Raw genomic sequence first — 20,196 nt, 5'->3', positions numbered from 1 at the left:
CTTTTGTTTAATAAAATCACTCATTGGTGGAAGCGCCAGACCATGTATAAGTTTGTATATTTGACAAGCAGATTTAAATAATTTGAAATTACTTAAAATTTAGAAAGTTGTATTTATCTAAAATGTCTTTTTTTCCAGCAACTCGTTGACTCAACAGAAATATGTTGTATTGTGTATATAATTCATATTGTAACACAGTATTAAAATTAAAAAGTGGTTAGTCACATATTATATAGGCAGTTCACATAATTTTCTCCAAGCATGTTCATATCATAGTGCTCAAAAATACAGAATTTTCTTGTAGCATAAGTACAAATATTCACATTTCCCAGCAAGACAGATTGGGGAGCTCCTTCCTGTTGCTGCCCAACTTTGTAGTTCAAAAAGATAAGATATATATATTCCTCACAGAAAAATCTAAGGGAAGGAGACTTTTCTACTTCCCTGACATATGAAAAACGAAGACACCAAAAGCATGTTGCCTTACTGTGATCATACCAAATATTTTTTTCATACCACAAAACATAAATATGTCTTCTGATATAAGTTTCTTTGGAGCTTATCTGTGTTTCTGTATTCATGGCTTATCAAACACGATGCCAGTCTGAGTTTCTTGGGATTTATTCACTAAACATAAACTCAAAAACATTGTTTCCAACCTTCCAAGATCACATCAGTCGGGTCATGTGTAATTATTCAGGAACACATTCAACAACAATGAATATCCAATGAGCTGAGTTTTTGTATTAGCAGACCGCATGTGCCACATTTCCACTAGTTTGTGAGCTCAACTCAGTGTGCATCATCTAAGTGTCCTTGAGCTAAACATTGAACCTCCTCTTGAGATCTGCAGTGGGTTAGAACACAAGCTCAACTCCTAATTTGTTGTATTAACAGGTCGGCACGCAGCATCAGTCAGCGCGCACGAGCACCCGGCTGTGAAATAATACCATCAGCACCTCATTAACTTGCAATTTGATTTTTTTTTCCTTTTTTGTTTGGAGGCACAGAGATGAAGTAGGGAAACAATATTTCCAAAGGAGATTAGAGAATTTGTCTACCCATGCATTCCTATCTATGCATGTATACTTTAGTTGTTTTTCCTCCTTTATTCTTTTATTTATTCATCACTCTAACATTGTTACAGTCTGCTTTGGTTTTCCCTTACTTTTATGGTTCCTGTTTTTCACACAGTTTGGAGCACCTCTGAGTTTTCTATCCTTGTTTTTTGTTATTAGGTGTTTTCTGGTTCTCTCAGTTATGTTCTATGGCTGTTTCTTTCTGTGCGAATTTTTCATTTCTGTGTTCAGCGTCCTTCTCTTGGCATTTCCTCTTTTACTTTGTTAGTTAGTGTCCCATTTGTCTTTTATCCTGTTCCCTAAACAATATCTAGTCCTCTCTTATCCTTGTCTATTGTCTATTGAGTGTTTATAGGGAGAACACACAGGGAGTGTGTTCTCCCTATGTGCTCTTTGCTCATTTATGGGGTTTCTTGGATTTGTTTTTTTTTGTTTCTTTTGTATTTTTTTTACTTTTTATTTTGTATTTTTACTTTTAAACTTTGCACCTACCTTATAAAAGGTCATATATGTTTTGTTAACTCTGTCTGCCTTTTCAGTTTTGTGTTTGGGTCCACTGTCAGCATAGACTGCAACACTTTCTATTATTCCGTTTTCCATTAGTATTTTTCATCAGAACATACGATAATGGGGCAAATTAGTGAAGAATTAAGTTCTGTGTCAAACAGCAGTGCACATTTCTAAGGTAGTCCAACAGCCAGTGTGGAATAAACTGTGCATTAGATTTCAATGTTTCTACCCACAAGTTCCTAGAGCACACAGCCAAAACATCACTTAAACCAGACATGATCATCACCTCTGAGGCCACAAAACAGCTGGAACTCTCAATGCCATGAGAAGACCATAATGAGGAAACCAATGAGAGTAAACATGCAAGGCACCAGGAACTGGCAGAGGAGTAAAGGAGCACAAGCCAGCTTCTAATGATGTAGAGATTTTGCAGCTTCACTCAGCTTCCTGTTCTGGTTAAGAGACACGTGTAGCCAAAAAAAGGCACTTTTGCCTTCACAGGGTTCCACGTTAGTCCTGTTGTCCACATTACACTGATGTGCATACATGAGTGTGCGTACTTCATGCTCCACAAAACCCTTGCATAAAGGGTAAAATAGGCTTCGTAGAGTTCCTGACTTCACAGTGGAGTACTATTTTATCCTACTGCTACCTTGGTTTTGGATACAAAGAGTAGACACTTGATACATTTGCACATATTCAAACCTTATGTGAAGTGCAAGAAAGTGAATGTGACTTTTGATATTTGGGCAAGTTTGGTTTGCATTGCAGAGCTACATCATGCTTGAAAACCAGACGGACAGTAAATAACACTGACTGTGCCACACTTTGTGATTATGTTCCAGCTAGTTTCAAATCTCATGCACACCATACCCAAATAAGCTTTATCTGAAACAGAGTTCTTCACCTAAATCAGACATTTAAAAATATTTTAACCATTTTTATTGCTTTATTATTTTATTGGTTTTAGCAGCACTTTAGCCAGAGTACAATTTTTGAATATGCTTATTAATGAGATGGTGGATTCAAACCCAGTAACATCTTGCTGTGAGGCAACAGTGCTAACCACTGTTACATCGTGCATATCTGTTTATGTAGAGGTTAAAGTGCCCTTAAATATACACACATACATACGCACACTTGGGAAAGTCAAGGTTTTTCAAAGCTGAGCATCAGTGAAATCTTTCGCTTCTTTGAATTCGGATTTCTTTCTATATTTTTACGTCCTTACTCTTTCCTTTTCCACTGTCTGTCCCTTTCCCTGGGTGAGAGCGGGAATATGCACGATATATATTTGTCATATCATATCCCATCATGCCTCTCTGCCTCCTCCATCCCTCTATCTCCCTGCCTCCATCTCTGGTTTTTGCTGCAGTTGATTTATTCAGCAGCTCTACCAGAGAGGAACGATAAGAAGATAAAGACGAGCCGCTTCCGAGTGAGAGACTGTGTGTGGTGTGTGTGTGGTGTGTGTGTGTGTTTGAGACAGAGACTGAATGAAAGATGATTGAGGTCGAGAGACATTGACAGACAGGCAGAAAGAGAGAGAGCAACAGAGATGTTCAGATAAAAGTTGTGCTGACAGTTGACTGATGTTAAAGCTGATATGAACAAGCCTTTATACTCCCAAAGCAAGTGAGTATGTATGTATGTGTACATTATTGTGTACATTATTGTACTTTATTGAGCCCCGTGGGGAAATTGCTCTCTGCATTTAACCCATTCACTCAGTGAAGCAGTGGGCAGCCATTGGGCGCCCGGGGAGCAGTGTGTAGGGACGGTACCTTGCTCAGGGGTACCTCAGGGTAGCTGTTAAGGGGAATCGAACCCCCGACCTTCCGATCATGGGGCAACCACTCTACCTACTGAGCTATCCCTGCCCTCTATGTGCATGCGTATCAATGTGTTTGTGTGTGTGTGTGTGTGTGTGTGTGTGTGTGTGTGTGTGTGTGTGTGTGTTAACTCCCTGCTGCGTCAAAGCTAAAGAGAACACAAATAAACAGTGAAGGAAATACAGGAATGCAAAAAAAAAGAGAGGGACAGGAGAAACCATGACAAGGTAGGTGTGAGAGAGGAGGAGAAAAGGAAAAGACAGAATGTGAGATGGGAGTTGAAAGCTGTGATGAGAAGGAGCAAAGAAACTAGGCTATAGTAAAGAGGGATCTGAATAGGAAAAGAGCAGGAGTCTATTGTAAGTGAAAAAAGGAACAAAAAAGTAAAAGAAATGGAGAAGTGTGCATGTTGTAAAATAAGGAAAAGAAGATGTCAGAGGGGAAAAATAGATGAGATCAAAAAGATGGAAGCAAGAGAGAAAATAAAACTACAAGAGAAGGAAAAGAAAATCAAACTAAGAAGTGATTCTCATTCAACTTCCTGGCTATTACTACTATAAATCGCAAAAAATCTATTATATCCACTGGAGATAAAAACAGAAAAGGCAAAAACAAATGTAAAAAGGAAGAAACATTTCCATTTACTAGTGAGAAACACTAAACTGGGCCATTAACATCTCCCAGTGTCCTCCCTCAGTAAAGCCAAATCTGAAGCTGCATATCTGTATTCTGCCCACAGTTTGAAATTGATAAAAAGGGAAGGAAGGAGGGAGAAGAAAAGCAGAGGAAACAAAACCGCACGGCAATGAAACAAAAAGAGAGCGAAGAGGAAAGGAGAGTAGGTGAAAAGAAGAGGAGAGCAAATTTTTTTTAAAGAGTGCAGAAGAAGAAGAAGAAAAGTGGACAAGAATTGAGAGAATATGAGGAATGTCTTTAGTGTACATTTCTGCTCAGATGGTGGGAAAATCATTAATATTTGATGAGGAGTGGCTGCCATTTGTGTGTTTGTGGTTGTGAAAGTGTATGCTGGCTCATCAAAGTTCATCTGGAGGTGAGATAAACACATGAAAAGGGAGGTCAAAACCAGCAGCTACACACACGCACACTCACAGTCCCTCTCTGCAGGCGGCGGCGGCCGACCTGTCAAAATGTGTGTTCGTGCTGCAAAATACTAATGGGCACTGATGTAGCCCTGAGATACTGTCAGACCCGTGCACACGCACAAACACTCTCTCTCTCACTCATACACATACCTGCTCGCAGCCTACGATTAACACCTCCAACACTTTTCTCTCCCGCCGTCCTTCACTTGTTCTGCCTCTCAGCCTTTTTCTGTTCTATTTTCCCAGCATTTTTCCCTCGCTCAGTGGCCTGGCCTGCCCCGTCTGTCTCTGCTCTTGTTTTCTCTGTCCGGCGATGTCTTGCTCCTGGCAGAAAACTCACCCAAACAGAGGCATAAAGACTTTGTAATCGAAAGGTGATGGTTTAAAGACTGAATTCTTCCATTCCCCACTAAACTGTTCTCCTCTGGATGGAACACGTCAGTCGGTGAGCCGGATCCTCCAACAAAACCATAAGAGTCTAAGAGAATACTCTCAGAGCACTAATAGTCTGGAGAATATGTGGTAAAAAATTATGCTGCCTGCAAGATCATCATTGAAGAGAACAGGATGCCAAAGGTGGGCCTGCCAGTTTGGGTTTTCTCTGGTCTAACTGACTTGCCAGTTGCTCTCCATGGTGCTGAACTCAGGTCCTATTAAAGGAGCTCGGGTTTCACACCACACTGGATTTGGTTTCTGACAAATTGATTAGGAACATTCACACGAGTAGCCCGCTGGAGGTCATTTTGTTTAACTCTAGCAATGCTGCTCCTCCTCACACAATGCTGTTCCTGCTGCCAGTATCTCCTCCACAGCCTCCACAGACTAGCTAGACAACCTCAGTGGATTGCAGGTACCATCTCATGCTACCAGCGCTGATGAGGACACTAACAAAAACCAAAACCAGATAAATATTAGCCAGGAGGCCTTTGGAAGTTGTGGTGTCACCCTCATTAGCACTATAGCAGGTGAAAGTGGATTCAAGATGGTTCATCCTTCTAAGTCTAGTCCAACTGACTTTGGGTTCTACTATGATAATCAAATGTTCCTTGACTTTTTTTGAGCAGCGTAAAAGTGTTATAAGTTTTCATATATAGAGCTTTTCTACTCTCCTGTAGCATTCAAAGCAATTTTTTCTATGAAAAGTCTTTTCTATCTACCTTTCACACTCATTCATACTCCGATGGCTAAATCAGAGAGGAATGCAGACTGGAGCAGCCAAGAATCAAACCACCAACCTTCCAATAAGTAGATGACCTGCTCGGGGGTCATGTGTAGGGAGTCTGCTCTATGCCATTATGTCTTTCTCGTAATCTGTACATAATGTGTTTAGTTGTGCAGAGTAAAATAATCGAAAGTACCTTGTCTGAATAAAAAAAAAGTGTACAGAATATTTGGTTGCAGCATAAAGGTGCTTGTGATGGAGGACATCCTCAGAACTGCGGTGGAAATATGACCTGTCAAGATGTGCGAATGCCCTAGTTCACCTTGGTAAGTAAACACATCAAATGATGCTGCAGCTTTACGACTGAGTCACCTAAAGTGTTTGCAGTCATAAAGGAAAACACATTCTCATCAAGATTTACTGACCGTCGTCTTCCTTCACGCTGTGATCAGTTCCCAACACTATTTACAGGATGTATGATCATTACTATTACCACGCGATAGGTTTCTATTTCTATTTATTTATTGTGGGATGTGATTGGGTTTGTTAATTAAATTGACTTCGTTGTGTTGACTGTTGTTGATTTCTTCTGTGGTTCACCTGTGTTTCCCAGAATGTAGCTTTTAATTTGTGTCAGTATATAAAGTTCTGCTTTATTAGGTCCCCAGCAGTGAGTAATCACGACATGAGAGCAGTGGGAACGTGTAATAAGTGTTTTTCTGTAATCACTGACATTATCATCAGTATCTTTAACATTATTTTGGTTATTTGTGTTTTGCCTAACCTTTCCATATCTGTGCAAACAGTTGGACCCTATATTTGCCTCTGTACAACACAGCTGAAGATTCAAAAATGAAGATTTCTAACGATTTGGTATTTGGTAGCTGTTCACTCCGACTTTTAATATGAGCCATATTGAAATATTGGTGCAAAAGTGGCTGAAACACTCAAAGCTGTAAGAAAGATAGCAAAAACACTGATTGGTCAAATCAACAATCGAGTACATTCTTAAAAAAAAGACATTTACAGGAAACCTAAGCAACACAGAAGTAACTAAAGTGGATAATCACAAGAATCTTTCTTTGGATAAGAAAACCCTCTTCACAACATCTAAGTCAAGAAGACTTGACTTAGGGAAATATGTGTATCATTGTCAAGATCTACAATCAAGATACATCTTCATGTAAAAACAGGGTGTACAACAAGGCACATACCATTAATGACAACAAAAACAGGAAGGTCAGATTAGACTTTGTGAGAAAACATCTAAAATAGCCACCATAGTTCTGGAAAAACAATCAAACTCTTTGGACAGATAAAACCAAAATCAGCTTGCACCAGAATGATTGGAAGAGAAAAGGAAGGAGAAGGAAAGGAAGAGCTTATAATCGTAAAGAACACCACATTATCTGTCAAACATGGTTGAGACAATGCTATGGCATGGCCATGCATGACTGTCACTAGATCCGAGCCACTAGTGACGGTGACCCCTGATAGGAGAAGCACAATGAATTGAGAAGTGCACAGGGCTACATGCTGTAAAACTGATTGGACAGCATGCCACTGTGGAAATGGGAAATGAACCAAAGCATACTGGGAAAGCAAGCCAAGAGTGTCTCAAGACAAATAAATGGGATATTTTTCAGTTGCCAAGTCAGTCACCTGATCTTATGTCCGTTGCCGCTGATCTTCAGTCCAGTTCTTGGACTGAAGATCAGCAGCAACAGGCACATCTCATAGATTTATAAAGAAATGGGAACAATGGGAGCTGGTCCTTTGCAAAGTTATCCGTTATGTGCAGACACAACACTGGTTCAAGCCTTGAGTTAGATGCGTTTCTCTATATGTTGCTTCAATCACATCCTGATTGTTTGACCGTAGTGAATACATTAAGCATCTGCAATTGCTTGAATGATTCACAGGTTGGTGTTAAAGCGCTTAACAAACAATTAACAAACAATAATTCATTTGTGTCATGGTCCTGGGCCATGTTGGCCCAGTATTCTTAGTTTTCTTGTATGTTTGTATTTTGTTCCCTATTTAGGCCATGTTTCCTGAGTTGCCCTGTTGTGTTGTTCCCTAAGTGTTTTCCCTTCGTGGCTTTTACCCCCTGTGTGCCCCTCTGTGTATCTGTGAGCCCTCGTCTCTCCTTATGTTTTATTCCATGTTTCCCCTGCCCGTTATGTCTAAGTTCTCCCCGTGCTCTCTCTCACCCCTGTGTGCCCTCTGTGTATTTATGAGTCCTCGTCTCCCTTTGTGGTTGTTCCATGTTTCCCCAGCCCGTTATGTCTGTGTTTTCCCCGTGCTCTCTCTCCTCCTGTCTGAACCTCTGTACTTCCTGTTTGACTCTGCCCGTCTCCCGTCAGTGTTATGTTCACCCCGCCCTGTCTCGTTATGGTTATCTGTGTCAGCTGTGTTCCCCGTGTGTTTCCACTTTCCTCGTTAACCCTCTGTGTATTTCTGTCTGCGTCTCCCTCTGTTCGGCGTCGCCTTCTCCCTCATGCTGCACTGTAAACCCGAATAAGTTACCAGAACTCAAAAAAATTGAGGCAATCGATTGCCTCAATTTTTTTGAGTTGATCAACTCAAAAGTCAAATTTTTCCAGAACATAAAAGTTTGGATTACATGGTACTTGTATCTTTTGAGAACGGTCAACTCAAATATTTGCAGTTAATATGACTTAAAGTTTCAAGTTTACAAATTCAAAGAAATAAGTTCACAGAACTTATAAAAAATAAGTACACAACCACAACATTTTTATGTTAACAAAACTCAAATGTTTATTAGTTTGTGTTGTCATTATTTTAAGTACACGTTAGTCAAATATGTTGACTACTTGATACTTAAAAACATGTGACCCAAAACTTAAAATTTTTGAGGCAATTGATTGCCTCAATTACACTGAGTATCGGTAACTTAATATGCAAAAGTCATAAACATCTGCCATTGAACAGTATCTTGCCTGCTCCCTTTTAGCACTATGTTGAAATTAAATACATTAAAAAAAAAAAATTAAATTAATTAAAAATAATTAACAAAAACATTTATAAATTAAAATAAGTAGACCAAAAATTGTTTAGTCAGGAAAACTGTCAGAGTAATGAAAAATAATGCCAAATAATAATTAATAATATCAAAATGTGCTTTTGGCTCTCTGGCTAATATCTGAATAAGACAACAAGGCAGCAATTTGAGTGAATTACAATGCTATTTGTTTTACATTAACTAGTATCAAACAGTGAAATTTAGGTCATCTTGCGCAGCCCACAATGTTTTGGAAATAGTATTACGAAAAACATTAAAACATACAAAACATTAGTGTTGCTTTGCATTATGTTAATGAGAACAAAGGCACATTGTATAGTTTGGACCTATTGGCTGAACACCTGTAGAGTAATGCAATAATGTTTTGAGGCATTATTTAGATGAAAGGAGAGAACTTTGAACTAGCCTTTTATAATGCTTCACCCTGCATCCTTCTTTCAGATGAGTTCCTACAATAACCAAGTCATTCTTGAGGGTCTGTAACCTGGGTGACAGTTTACCACTTTCTAGACCAAATAAAATCTTTTGAGTAAATTCTAAAGTGTTGGTCAGGCCTTTGGGGTAGCTGAGGTGAAGTGCATAGATCAGTCCAAACATTACCAGGAAGGCTTCACCAAATCTGGGGAGACTGAACACGGCATCACTTACAATGACGACAGAGATTCTCACAGGTTGGTAGTGAACTGGACTTGTTGTGTCATGGTCACTGATGACAGTGAAGAGGGCCACTTCAACACCATCAAGCTCCAACTCATCAGATTCGTCCTGAATTAATGAAAAAGAGATACTAATCACAATCTAACCCAAGAAATACAACAGACGACATATAATTTCTCATTTTACCAACTCCCACTGAGATCAAATACCTCTTTTACAAGGGAGACCTGAGTCTCACTGTAAGAGGTGAAAAACAGAAGATCCATGTTCTGCACACATAAATCAGCTAATTCACCAGAGAATCAAGTGGTGTGAGATAGACTGAAACTAAGCTAAAGGAAATACACAGGAAAATGTTTTACTAAACATCTTATCACTTTCAACAAAACACCAATTCAGTTCATTCGTAGTGAGGAGACAGAAAAGACCATACATGGAAACCTTATGGGTAGACTAAACAAAGATAAGTCCAAACAGTGCATCAAAATACATGTTTGTACTTTGATGCACTGTTTATATACACAGTAGTATCTGTTAGATACTTAAGGACACTCACAGTGCAGGTTCTGAAAAATCCAGAGACATCCTCACGCAGATAGACAGGAAGGGCGTGGAGAACGGTAGTGCGCTTGGTGTGGATATCATGGATTTCCTATTTCCAGATAAAAACAGAATTGTATATACTGGTGAGTTTACTGAACAACAACAAAAACAACAGTCAAATCAGAACATATGTCCACAAATAACCTGTTCACATCTTTAATACAGTCAGACAAATAGCAAACACAAAGTGGAGTAATAGCAAAATTCAAAAAGCTCATTTAAATCATTGAACCTGTCCAATGTTCCACTGGTTCAACCTATGAAATGTGTAACAATCTATTATTACCTGTTCATTGTGAATTCTTAGAATTTCAGCCAGGGCATCTGCTGTCTTCCCAGTTTTTGATGCCCTGGCTGAATAAGGTCATCAGTCGAGGAAGATGGCGGTCAAGTTCAGCGTAGAATGTATTGGGCAGGTTCTGATTTGTAATCCGCTGAAACTCTGCATACAACTACTAGTGATGGGTCGTTCGCGAACGAAATGGCTCTTAGAGCCGGCTCTTTGACGTGAACGACGCGAGCCGGCTCCTTATCGCGAGCCGTCACGTGGGTTTTTTTTTGTTTTTTTTTTTTTCTTTCTCTCAGCCTCTCTCTCGCACTTTTTTCCGCTTCACTCTGCACGCGAGCCTTGTGCTTTACGCTGGGCAGAGGGGGGAGGGGCGGTAGTTACACTCAGTAGCACAGGAACAGAGCCAGAGAGAGAGAAAGAGAGGCAGGGACAACAACATTAGAAAGGTATAGTAATCATCCACAACTATTTTCGGTTGCAGATGATAAAGGATTGAGAAAGTTTATTCATGCAGGTCCATATGACAGAGAATATGCATGTTCTTTTAGTTTTCATATTATAATTTATATTTAATTGTGTTGTGGTTTGCAGTGTTTTGTGTTCTTTTCACTTTAAATTTGTGAAAGGAAAAAGCTGAAAATTTAAATAGTTAAAACTTGAAATGTGAATAGTTGATTTTTGTATTATATGATTTATTTATTACATTTTATGTGGAGTGAATAAATAAAAGTATATTTACGGTGGCCCCTAGAGACAAAGCACATACAAACTTCAAATCACGTACGAACTCTGAAGCATGTACAAACTCCAAAACACGTACAAACACGTACAAACTCCAAAACACGTAAAAACTCCAAAAACACGTAAAAACACGTACAAACTCCGAAGCACGTAAAAACTCAGAAGCATATAAAAACTCAGAAGCACATAAAAACTCAAAACACGTACAAAAGACAACAGAAGTGCTCCAGGATGCTGGGCGCAGTGTTGAGCCTTTGTTATCTTGTGGCTACACAAGCCAGCAAGTACCAACGACCGGATTTGGTGTGTGGTAATAACAGGTAAATGAACTTTTTTTTAAATTATTTGAATATATATATGAGTGCCTGTGTATAAATATACAAACAATACACACATGCTTTCAATTGTGTAATTTAAGTGATCTAGTAGCTCTGCTTTGGAAGTTCAGTTCATGCTAGAAATGTGTTTTGGAGTTTGTACGTGTTTTGTCTCTAGGGGCCACCGCATATATTTATATATAAACATATATAAATAAAACCACTTGTTTTTACGTTAGTAATTCCTTTTGTGCATAATTTTATATTATTGTTAATAATAAATTAATTAAAGCAACAAAACAACCTGAAGAGCCGGTTCGGAGCCGAAAGAGCCGGATCTTTTTAGTGAGGCGAACCGAAAGAGCCGGATCTCTAAAAAGAGCCGGAAATCCCATCACTAACAACTACAGCAGAAGAACAATACAGTTCAATTTGAAGAATCTCGCACATCTTTATAAAGCAGCAAAAAGCTGCCACATGAGTAAGAATTACAATTTTCATTTTAAAGAGAGCTGATCCATATTACCTCAGACTCCATTTTTAGAGCAGGCCAGAGGTCCAAGAGCTCCTTCACAACCCTAACCCTGAACATATAGTTTAAAATATAGCGTTTCTAACAAGAAAACTGCTTGAAAGCACTCTCACTGCAGACAGGCATCTCCGTTGTGTAACTGCAGGGACAACGGGCTTGTTTGGACCCAACTATTCTGAGTCATGAGAGGGGGTTTAAAAATTTAGAGAGATTAAAATACTTTGTTTTATACTAGGCGACCAGGCGCCACCTCTAGAACAAGTAGTATCTAACTTTTTAAACAGCCTGCAACCCTCATTACAACAACTTAATGCTAGCTCTGCAAGCGCAAAGTTTCCTTCGGGGAGAGCAGCAAAGCACATAAAAAACACGGACCGACATTTCTGCTATTCTTTTCGACACGCACCCAAAATACAACTAAATATTCGTATTTTAACAATAAACTAATATCAACATTGAAAACTTACTGTAAGTCCAGTGATGCTAGTTGCTGCCGTTAGGTCCAACTTTCTCCAGTCGTCCGTGTTGCCTCTTTGGTGCTGTTCCCGCCCATATACCTTCACTTCTTCTGTGTTTCCTATTAATGCTCATTAGCGCCGCCTTCCGCTTCGGAGGGTGAATCAGAGATTAACTCGGAATAAAAATTGATTCCTGCAGCTGCTCAACACTTACGGAAAAAATTAAAAATATATATGTAGGACACATTGATAAAACAATGAATATTAAAATAAATACATTTTGTCTTCCACTAATGCATTTAAGACAATTTGATTTTACTTATTTGGTGAAACACTTTGAGATTTTATTGTATTTTAGCATGTGCTACATAAATTAAGTTTATTATTAAATCCTACTTGAAACAACAAAAATAACAGGACTTTACCATTCTTATATGTCCTAACTTAACTGTGTTACGTTGTGCTTAAGTTATGATTTTAAGTGATGCTTACTTAATATAGAAATAGTTCAATTCAATCAAATATTATTAGTTTCATTTATTCAAAAAGAAGAACATGTTACACGAACTTGACATATTTAAGTTAACAGAACTTTTTAAAGACTTTGAGTATACACTACTTAATCTGTTTAATTACTTTGAACATTCGGGTTTACAGTGTGTGTGTGATTCTCCCCGTGGTTCCTGGTTTACTTTATGTTTAGCTTTCCCAGTTTAGTTTAGTACTGTTTTCATGTTCCACTTTTTGCCAGCATTAAAGCTGTGTTTTTGAGTTTATGTTTTGTCTCCGTGAGTTTGCGTTTGGGTCCTCTCCTGCCTGCCACACAGCCGAATCATGACAATTTGAGAGTGGCTAACTTAAAGAACTGGACTGAAGAACAATGTGTGAAGAAAATCATCAGAAAGCCTGTAGAACGATTTCTCAAGATCACTTTAAAGATGACAGAGTCTGGCTCCTGGGAAGTAAAATATAGGTACATGAGGGGTGGCTTAAGACTTTTGCACAGTACAGTATAAATAAAATGAATGCATTTCCTGAATATTAGTTTTTACTTGAGATGAGAGACTGATCTAATTACTTCACTTGAGACAGCAAAACATTTAAATTCCCTAAAAATAAGCCTACGCTTGCCTCCCAAACACTACATCATCAGGACCCTTTGTTTTTAATGTTCTAAACTTCCTGTGCTTCTCCATGTATTTGCAAGCATGCAGGAATCATAAACTTCTTATGCACCAGTGGAAAGTGCTTACAGCATGCAAACAGAGTTCACAGAAAAGTTGCCTTTTGTTATAAAAAAGAATATTTTTTTAATGTGATATTCTCAGGAATAAACGTGGGAATTATAAGTATAATATCATTCTGCTTTTACGTGGGCAGCATGATATGGAACAATGTCAGTTTAATCTGAGCAAAGTAGCAGCACGCCTGCTGGAGTAAGATATTTTGGTAAGCTTTTCACCTCTGGCCTTTCCTTTTCCCCCCCCTCTTTTTCCACTATCTCTGTCTCACTTCTATTCAGGTGTTCACAGAGGAGAAGATGGCCTAGTTTTGGCTGGTTAGGCAACAGCCATTTACATATTTATACACACCGACAGTGAATGAGGGAGCAGGGGATTTCTTTTCTCCTGAATGAGAGGAAGAGAAGAAAAGAGGGAAGAAACAGCAAGGGACAGTTGATAATGCTTCATTTCTTCTTTTACTGGAAAATTCCATTAGGAAAATTTCCGAGTCAATGACTCCAATGAATGAATAGCTCAAATGAATACTTTCTGTGGATTCAACTCTTTTAATTGAGCCAGGTTCAATCCATGAAAGGCATTTAGAGGTGTATGGACTTTGCACAAGAATAGAAATTGGCAAGGTATTGGCCTCATTTTCACTTATGTCTCCTAACAAATTTCAGTTTTTAGTTATTTGCAGTTCTTATAAGCAACTATAAAGTTTTCTGCAAGGCTGTGTAAAGCACTCAATCAAACAAAAACACTCAGTAAAACAAATGAAACCCATATAAACACATTGGGTAAGATGAAACTTGGCTCATGAGGCACATTTCAATAGACTAAAAACTGTATTTATAGTATAAATGCAAAATAATCATCATCATCTTCATCATCATCAGGGTGGGGGTTTTGTTTAAGGTTTGGTTGGTAAATGTTTCATTGTAAACATTGTACTGTTGAACCTGTGAATCTGCAGAGGAGCAACTTGCAGCTACTCTTGTGTAGTTGCTGGTACTAATAAGATAAAAGAGAGACACACACACACCCACGCACGCCGATGAATAATTTTCCATTTCTGACATGAAGAAAAAGCAACAACGACCACGCTAACGGAAGAGTTACAAATCATGATGAAACTGACATACAACACAGTAATTTAAACTACCGCGATTCATGAACAGTTGAGTGGATACCAAGACCTTCACTTGGTTATGGTGGCCAGATCCAAACCATCTATATCTACATCATTGTGTGGGTGTGTTTGTCTGTGTGGGCTAATGTGAGACGTGTTACCATCAACTTTGGCCATAGACAGCTTTTAAAAAACCTAAAAAAAAAAACCCACATAGATGTAGCTACCAGGACATCATGTATTTTAATCCTGTTTTGAAGTCTGGAGTGTAGCATTGTGTCCTTCTTGACCAAGTATTTTCAATCAAACTACAGGGTGGGCCATTTATATGGATACACCATAATAACATGGGAATGGATGGTGATATTAAAGTCCTGTTTGTGGCACATTAGTATGTGTGAGGGGGCAAACTCCTCAAGATGGGTGGTGACCACGGTGGCCATTTAGAAGTCGGCCATCTTGGATACAACTTTTGTTTTTTCAATATGAAGAGGGCCATGTGACACATCAAACTTATTGGTAATGTCACAAGAAAAACAATGGTGTGCTTGGTTTCAACGTAACTTCATTCTTTCATGAGTTATTTACAAGTTCCTGACCACTTATAAAATGTGTTCAATGTGCTGCCCATTGTGTTGGATTGTCAATGCAACCCTCTTCTCCCACTCTTCACACACTGATAGAAACACCGCAGGAGAAATGCCAGCACAGGCATCCAGTATCCGTAGTTTCAGGTGCTGCACATCTCGTATCTTCACACCATATACAATTGCCTTCAGATGACCCCAAAAATAAAAGTCTAAGGGGGTCAGATTGAGAGACCTTGGGGGCCAATTAACTGGCCCACGACGACCAATCCACTGTCCACGAAACTGTTCATCTAGGAATGCTCGGACCTGGCACCCAAAATGTGGTGGTGCACCATAATGTGGGGTGGCTGTAGCTCAGGTGGCAGAGCAGGTCAGCCACTAATCAGAAGGTCGGTGCCAAATATCCTTGTGCAAGATACTAACCCCTACTGTTTGCCTACTGGTGGTGGTCAGAGGGCCCGGTGGCACCTGTGTCCGGCAGCCTCGCCTCTGTCAGTGCGCCCCAGGGCAGCTGTGGCTACAATGTAGCTTGCTATCGCCAGTGTGTGAATGTGTGTGTGAATGGGTGAATGACTGAATGTAGTGTAAAGCACTTTGGGGTCCTTAAGGACTAGAAAAGCGCTATAAAAATGCAGGCCATTTACCATCTTGCTGGAAAAACTCAGGGAACATGCCAGCTTCAGTGCATAAAGAGGGAAACACATCATCATGTAGCAATTTCAAATATCCACTGGCCTTGAGGTTTCCATTGATGAAGAATGGACCCACTATCGTTGTACCCCATATACCACACCAAACCATCACTTTTGTTGGTCCAACAGTCTTGGAGGGATCCATCCAATGTGGGTTAGTGTCAGACCAATTGAGGTGGTTTTTTTTGTTAACTTCACCATTCACATAAAAGTTTGCCTCATCACTGAACAAAATATTTTGTGTAAACTGAGGGTCCTGTTCCAATTTTTGTTTTGCCCATTCTGCAAATTCTGTGCACCGATCTGGGTCATCCTCGTTGAGATGCTGCAGTAGCTGGAGTTTGTAACGGTGCCATTTGTGAGTAGCTAATATCCACCGAAGGGATGTTCGACTAATGCCACTCTCCAGTGACATGCGGCGAGTGCTACGCTGTGGGCTCTTGCTGAATGAAGCTAGGACAGCCACTGATGTTTCTTCATTAGTGACAGTTTTCTTGCCTCCACATTTTGGCAAATCCAACACTGAACCAGTTTCACGAAACTTAGCAAACAGTTTGCTAACTGTAGCATGGGAGATGGGTGGTCTCGTAGGGTGTCTTGTTTTAAAATCTGCTGCAATGACCCGGTTACTGCGTTCACTAGCTATCAACACAATTTCGATCCGCTCCTCACGTGTTAACCTCTTCGACATGTCAATGGCTGTGAACAAAGAGAAACTTGTAAATAACTCATGAAAGAATAAAGTTACGTTGAAACCGAGCACACCATTGTTTTTCTTGTGACATTACCAATAAGTTTGATGTGTCACATGGCCCTCTTCATATTGAAAAAAGAAAAGTTGTATCCAAGATGGCCGACTTCTAAATGGCCACCGTGGTCACCACCCATCTTGAGGAGTTTGCCCCCTCACATATACTAATGTGCCACAAACAGGACTTTAATATCACCAACCATTCCCATGTTATTACGGTGTATCCATATAAATGACCCTGTATAACTACAAAGATAACGTAAAAGGTTCATACATTTAACTGATGAATAAAATAGTAGCGATAGAGACTCTAGGCACAGTATGGAAATGTTCTAGAAATTTCTAATGTGCGCTGTGTGAAATTTCTGGGAAACCATTGCAATGCTTGTGTGTAGTACATGTATATGACGTGCATACATAATAAATGAGATGAATGGGAAAGACTCCATGAAAAACTATGCAGTCTGTGAATTTAACTTATTACACTGCATGCCAAATGTGCTGTGTTTACATCATTTCATATCAGACATTTCAGCCTCTGACTTCTAACACATTTAAATGTGCAAACATCTACTTTATGTTAATAGCTTGATGTTATTAAGTGTCTCTGAGGAATGTGTCTGTGTATTTATAAGATGAGACATTTCTACAGGACAGTCTGACAGACAGCACTTCTGTCAGTGAAACGGCCTGCTCTGATATCCTGCGCTGTGTGTGTAGGTCTAAGACCGCCCTGACTGCCAACCAGCACAGACCTCGGACAGAGGTACGTGATGTAACACCCTGCAAATCCTGGAGACATTATATAAAATCCTTCGTATGTTTGGAGGCAAAATAACCAGTAAATTAAAATGTACAGTAAACAAACAAAAAATTAGGTCAGTGACTTCAAAAAAGTAACCTAGAGCTGATTGTCAGGGCTAATCAGCTAAGAGAAGATACTTCGCTGCCTCCTTTTTTCTCCCCTTGCAAAACAAGAAGTGTTTGTGAGCTCGTACAGAATATCAAAGTTTGTGTGGGTACCTGTGCTGTAGTGTAGCTTTGCTGTGTGTCTGTGGAAGACTGTACTGTACATAGTCACAAACTGCATTTAGAAGCAGATGGCCAAGTTGTTAAAGTCATCCAGAGAGCCTCAGCTTTAGAGAGAAAGAGCAGCATAAATGTGTCATTATCATCACTCCACAACAGTCGAGCTGTATTATCAGAGTAAAGTAATTTTCTTTCTGATGCACTAAAATGGTCCAAGTAAACAAATGACTTGAGATTTTGATCTGATCATTTATGAGGATCTCACACTCTGCTGACAGTATCTCATTTATGTTTTTTAAATAATGATGTAAAAACAGAAATGAAGGAAAGTATTACTTTTTTGTTTTTGTTTTGAAAGAATGCCATATAACAACTATAATTAGGGGAGGAGGGGGCGAGGGTGTCACACATACTGCAAATCCTGCCAAGGATTAACACAAGCAAGAGCATCTTCCAAACTCCAACACCCACATTATAGGGAGAACACTGTCTCCCAGGAGGGCTCAAGCCAGGCTCTGTGACAGACTAACCTGCACAACACAACAATCCCTGTGACAAAAAAGGTAGAAAAAATAAAAAATTCTTGATAGCTTCAGAGACAAGCAACACTTGAAGACTAGCTGCTATTGGTGGAGATGCGAAAGGGGAAGAGGGTGTGAGAGCTGAACTAAAGCAGAGACAAAAGAAGAGGATGCGTTGCTAAAAAAAAAAAAAAAAAAAAAAAATTTAACAACCGCCTGGGCTCCTCTGGTTCCTTGTTAGAGCTGCTGGATCCCCCAGCGGAGCGGAGAGACTCATGTTTTCCAGAGTTTTCTGACTGTTTGAAAAACATGAGGCTGGAACTGCTGGGAGAGATGCTTCACCCCCGTGCTGCTTATATATTCATGCTTTATACTTCCACAACTCTGACTGCCACCGACTGTGTGCAGCAGTCCGTGTTTATGCATATTCCCTACTTGTGTGGAAACACTTAGCATGAAATTGAGCTTGTGTACACCTTCATGTAAATACACATATGCTACATGCGTCTGCCTGTGTGTTTTGCTCAAACATGCATGTACTATATATATGAAGGCATTTGTGAATTTCCACTAGTTTCATTTTGGTGATCATAAAGTGAAACAGTGGGGGTTCTTTTAATTATCAAAGCATGAAACCAAATCAGTTGTTTCTCATAATAAAATCTAGCCTCAGGAATTTAATTGGTTGAAGATTCAGAGACAATGATCTGAGATCTCTCTGCGATCTGTTATTTTTCCTTTTGGGAAGCAGGGATCTAGTTAGCTGCCTTTCTTGTCTTCTTGTTTTATACTGTTATGCAAGTAAACCTCTTTGAAGGAACTTTGCAGACAGACAGTGCACATCTGTGTCATGACACCCCGAAACTGTCTATGGATTTTATTTTAATTCCCTGGTACAGTGTAAAGCCAAGCTGCTGCACAAGGAAAATTTTTGATAGTATCATGAATACATTTTAATACACCTTTGAAATTCGTAGTACTGACTGAGATACTTCACACAGTTACTATTGCTCGTACTAACACTAGTACAACTACACATTAATATGTATGTATGACTGCTATTATTGTGCTTTTGTGTTACTCTACTATTACTACCAGGAGTACTATTAAAGTTATCTGCACCACTAGGGGAAGTAATGAAATTAATAGCACTAATGTTAGCAATAATGTATCTACTACCATGTAGTAGATACAAACACAATACAAATAAGTCAGACTCCACCCTGATTTTGTTCCTTTCGATTTCTCTACGACCCAAGTTTACAAGATTTTACTAGGTTTATTACTTTGATATATTGTACTAATGCAATGAAAAGCTCTTTTGCCTGCGTCTCTCACCCTGATAGTGTGTCTGATGTTGAATGTGTTACGCGTGTTATAGAGTCCCGTTTTTAAAAAAATGATTTAATAGGCTAAAATTCTTTTCTTTCTTTCTTTCTTTCTTTTTTTTTACTTTTTGTTGCAGTTATAGCTAAAATGATTTTTTAGAGAGACGGTAACCCTTCTTTTTTCTAAGCAGTAGCTAAGTGGAACAATTTCCCTTTTTCCTTTCAATGAGGTGTTGTTCTCCACATCGTACTTATGTTTTGCAGTTCTTATACTCAACAAAAATATAAACGCAACACCTTTGTTACTGCTCCCATTCCCCATGGGATGGACGTAGAGACCTAAAATTCATTCCAGATACACAATATAACCATCCCTCCCAAACAGTGGTCACAAATCAGTCCAAATGTGTGGTAGTGGGCACATCTGCTATATTGAGATAATCCATCCCACCTCACAGGTGTGCCACATCAGGATGCTGATCTGACATCATGAGTAGTGCACAGGTGTACCTTGTACTGCCCACAACAAAAGGCCACCCTGGAATGTGCAGTTTTGTCTCACAGCAAAATGCCACAGATGCCACAAGTAATGAGGGAGCGT

The 20,196-nt window shown here is 39.3% G+C and overlaps 1 protein-coding gene and 1 long non-coding RNA gene across 3 annotated transcripts in view; both read right to left on the bottom strand.

The window, feature by feature from the left end:
• galnt14 (UDP-N-acetyl-alpha-D-galactosamine:polypeptide N-acetylgalactosaminyltransferase 14 (GalNAc-T14)) overlaps positions 1 to 20,196 on the bottom strand; it is a 238,557-nt gene that overhangs the window by 112,104 nt on the left and 106,257 nt on the right. The gene's annotated exons all lie outside the window — the stretch shown is intronic.
• Positions 8,442 to 12,714, bottom strand: LOC106676436 (uncharacterized). 2 transcript variants are annotated; one of them, XR_013093201.1, is made up of 3 exons: positions 12,339 to 12,714; positions 9,946 to 10,041; positions 8,442 to 9,497 (listed from the first exon to the last, which is right to left on the bottom strand). It is a non-coding gene; the product is annotated as an uncharacterized LOC106676436 (long non-coding RNA). The 2 variants fall into 2 exon arrangements; XR_013093202.1 differs by lacking the exon at positions 12,339 to 12,714 and adding an exon at positions 10,279 to 10,695.

The sequence above is a fragment of the Maylandia zebra genome, linkage group LG15 (assembly GCF_041146795.1).
Source record: "Maylandia zebra isolate NMK-2024a linkage group LG15, Mzebra_GT3a, whole genome shotgun sequence".
NCBI classification, from domain to species: Eukaryota; Metazoa; Chordata; class Actinopteri; order Cichliformes; family Cichlidae; genus Maylandia; species Maylandia zebra.
This window is presented reverse-complemented; position numbering and strand designations above follow the sequence as displayed.